Raw genomic sequence first — 4328 nt, forward strand, 5'->3', positions numbered from 1 at the left:
GCTTGAAAATAAATGCCACAGTCGGACGTCGGGGCGACATCACAGAAAGGGCTTAAAAAGAAATGCCACAGTCGGACGTCGGGGCGACATCACAGAAAGGGCTTGAAAAGAAATGCCACAGTCGGACGTCGTGGCGACATCACAGAAAGGGCTTGAAAAGAAATGCCACAGTCGGACGTCGGGGCGACATCACAGAAAGGGCTTTTATTCACAAGTAAAATATACTCATAATAAACATTTAATCCATGAGAATAAATGGGTTAGTCCATCCACAGGAATAATCATTTAACCGGAGTTAGCACTCATACGAATCACCGGGGTCTCTGCCATCAAAACTGACATTTGATTAGGATAAGATAATACGAATACGGACATGGAATAGATGATTTGGAGGAATATATGACTCTGCCGAGTTTGTACAAAATTTTTCCCACAGCCAACGGATTTCCGTAGTCACAAAGGACTAGTTCCGTTTACGGTATTTCGGAAGAAAACACAGCTAACCAGTACACACCCATCCTACCTCTCGATGCTAGGAATCACCCTAGACATCGTCCAAGAAAAACTTTTGAGACGGGGAGATCACAATCTCGAATAGCATGGGATCAAATTTATATACGCGCGCTCTAAGGGGTGCCCCCTCTCAGTCCCAACCGGAAACACCCATGCCCCCTGACCGGATGACTGGCTTTAATCCAGGGCCATGGAACCATCATCACGGCCTCTCCTCTTTGGTGTGTACCATGAAAGCGGTTTGCAACTTACTAAACCATATTCCTTGCGGAAAACATGTGGTAGTACAGGGAAGGAAATGAGAGGAACTGGACCGATACGGTTTGACACTGAAGTCACATAGTCTGGCGTAAGACTGGCATGCTACGACACTGCCATCTCACCCATCCTCATGCCAACACATGGCCATTCATACTCACATCCATCCACTTATGGATCATCGAACTCACTTACCTCATTGTCAGATAAAATAACGTTCATCGATATGCTTCTCAACATGCCATGAAACTAACTAAATGCAAAACATGCCAAGACACTCATCATATCAAAAGTTCAAACATGCTTGCCTGCTTCAGAGTAGTCGGAGCCTAGCTCGGTGAAGTTCGCGGCTCCGTCACCTCCTTCGGTATCTACGGTATAAAGAAAATATATGCGCTATCGTAAATACCAAGGAGTGCACAGAAAGTATTTAAAATATTTTCAAATAAATCTGATAAAAAACTAGACAAAATTTTAAAGAGAACAGAAAAAGAATCAATCAAAAATACTTTTCTGTTTAAAAGTTATAAGGGTTTTTGTCTAGGGACTCATCTGTAATGAAACAGAAGATTTCCAGGGGCTAGCTTATAAAAACAGAAAACGTTTCGGCAGAACTACGCCAGCCCAAAGAGAAAACGCATTTTGCCCGAAGGCGCTTCCAGAAAACGATTCAACCAGAGAGGGCAGAGAGGCTGACGGTGGGGTCCCACTCGTCAGGTTTGAACTTCAAAAGGGGGGGGCGAAGCTCGTCGGCGCCCGAGAGCCGCGGTGGTCGCCGGCGGCAATCCATGGCGAGGCAGGGGGATCAGAGGGTACCTCAGTGCTCAGGGCGCCATTCCGCGTCGGTTGGTGGTGGTGGTGGTCACCGGCGAGTACCACGTCGACGGCGAGCTTTGCTCTGGTGGACGGCGGCTCGGGTGGTCGAGGGGCTCGTCGGAGAGGGCTGCAGAGGTCAAATTGAAGAGGGGGTTAGGCTCCTGGTAGCTAGAGAGGGTAACGGACGGGGTTTGGGTGCCGGAGATGGCCTCACCGGAGCGAATCGTGGTGGAGGCCGAGGCGGATCGGGGCGGCCGGAGTTGGGGGAGGAGACCTCCTCGGGGTCCCCCTAGTGGCCTGGCGTGGCGTTGGTGAGGAGTGGGGATGAGGCATGCACGAGGGTGAGCTCGGGGGCCCTTTTTATAGGCGGCCCGAGGCGGTTGCCGTGAACGGGGATCTCCGGCGAGTGATTACGGTGGTGCTGGGGATGTGCAGTGGGATTAGGGGCTTGGGCATCGTCGTTGAGGTCCACCGGTCCCATTTAGGTGCTAAACAGGCTGGGGCTTGGTGCTATGGGTGAGCTCGACGGAACGGGGGTGGCGCGGCCCGTCGGCGGCAGGGAGCACGTTCCGTGCTTGCCGGGCCACGGCGACGGTGCCACGGGCGTGCGCTGGCACGGCAGGGACACACGGAGAGCCAGGGGGTGTTGGGCGGCGCCGGGTGGCATGGCGAGAGGGCTCGGGCCCTTGTTGGCCGCCACGGGAGGTGCAGCCACCGCAGAAGCTCCCAACGCCGGCGAGGCTCGCTGCTACCGACGCCAGGAATCGGCCAAGCGTGTGTGCGGGGTGCTGGCCAGGGAAAAGAGGCTGGGTGCAACGCGCCAGGGCGCACTGTGGCCGCGTGACCGAATCTGACGAAGGAAGAAAGATAACTGAATCTCTGAACTTTCTGAATTTGCAAAGGGATAGTGCAGTTCAGGTGTTCGACAGAATGTTTTTGGCCTCTGGAGATTTTTCCTTGAGCTGATTTTTTGTGGAGTGGCTTCTCATTGCTCAAGAAGGCTGCCTGAATTTTGGTGGAATTTTTGGAGGAGTGTAGATATGAATTTCATCAAATTTGGCAAATCTGGTCCAAACTTGCAGAGACTGAATTTTGAAAAATTTGAAAAGAGGAGGAGTGGATCAAGATGGTTCTGGGTTGTGGGTACAAAGGACTATCCAGGAGAGTTGGTTTGAGGTCAAAACTCAAATGAAAAAGAGTACTTGCTTTGAAAATCCCTCAGGCTCCAAATAATTTTCAGAATTGATTTGAGAGGAAAAATAATTAGAATAAAATCCAAAACTTGTTTGGATTAGTTGGGACAGAGAACTTAGGTTGATCACAAGGTGTAGGGGAGGTTTTGGAGGGGTTTTACCACATGGGCAAAAATGCCAAGTCATGGGTGGTTCCAAGATATGAAAATCCCAAATTTTCATGGAGTTTCAATTTAAAAGAAAAAGATTAAACTCCAAAAATAAATTTGAGAGGGAACCAACAGAGAAGAAGTTTCAAAAGATTCAAACACCAATGTTTAAAAAAAAATCCTTGCCAAAGCAAAGGAAGTTTTTAAGAGGAAGGTTTTCTGAAAAATTTAAATGGCCTCTTTTCAAAGAAAACCACAAAGTTTTTGATAAAGACCAAATTAAAATTTTGGAGTGTCACAACACCTACCCCCTTAGGAAAAATCCCGTCCCCGAGATTTCAGCTGATCCTTAAATAAGTGTGGATGCTCTGTCCGAAGAAAATCCTCGCTTTCCCAAGTTGCCTCACTGTCGGTGTGATTGCTCCATTGGACTTTGAAAAACTTGATGGTCTTCTGTCGGGTCGTCCTTTCAGACTCCTCTAATATTCTTACGGGGCGTTCCCGATAGGTGAGGTCTGGCTGCATGTCAATGTTTTCATGGGATACATGTTTCTCTGGGTTGCTTACGCACTTCCTTAATTGAGAGACGTGGAACACGTCGTGAATGTCGGATAAGTCTTCGGGTAAGTCTAGCTGGTAGGCTACAGTGCCTCTTCGTGCCACTATGCAGAATGGTCCAATGAATCTTGGTGCTAACTTTCCTTTAATCTTAAACCATTGCAATCCTCTCATAGGGGACACTCTCAGGTATACGAACTCACCGGGTTCAAAGCTGACCCTACGATGTTTCTGATCATAATAACTCTTCTGTCGACTTTGAGCGGTCTTAAGTCGGTCTCTGATTAGCTTGACCTTTTCCTCGGCTTCTCTGAGCAAGTCTGGTCCGAAGATGCGGCTGTCTCCGGTCTCTGACCAATTTAATGGGGTACGACATCTTCGTCCGTATAAAGCCTCAAATGGTGCCATTTGTAGGCTGGCCTGGTAGCTATTGTTATACGCGAACTTGGCGTATGGCAGGCTTTCTTCCCAACTGGTTCCATATGTGAGGACACATGCTCTCAGCATGTCTTCTAAAATTTGGTTTACGCGTTCAGTCTGTCCATCAGTCTGTGGGTGGTATGCGGTACTGAAGGCTAGTTGGGTTCCCAGGGCCTGTTGTAAATGCTCCCAAAATCTTGAGACGAACTGAGTGCCTCTGTCGGATATTATAGTCTTCGGGACACCGTGCAGACAAACTATACGGGAGAGATAAATCCTGGCAAGCCTCTGAGTGTTGTAGGTCGTCTTCACTGGAATAAAGTGTGCCACTTTGGTTAATCTATCGATGATGCCCATATGGCATCATTCCCGTGTCGCGACCGAGGTAGTCCGACAATGAAATCCATTCCTATTTCATCCC

The sequence above is a fragment of the Triticum dicoccoides genome, chromosome 6A (genome assembly GCF_002162155.2).
Source record: "Triticum dicoccoides isolate Atlit2015 ecotype Zavitan chromosome 6A, WEW_v2.0, whole genome shotgun sequence".
Taxonomy (NCBI): domain Eukaryota; kingdom Viridiplantae; phylum Streptophyta; class Magnoliopsida; order Poales; family Poaceae; genus Triticum; species Triticum dicoccoides.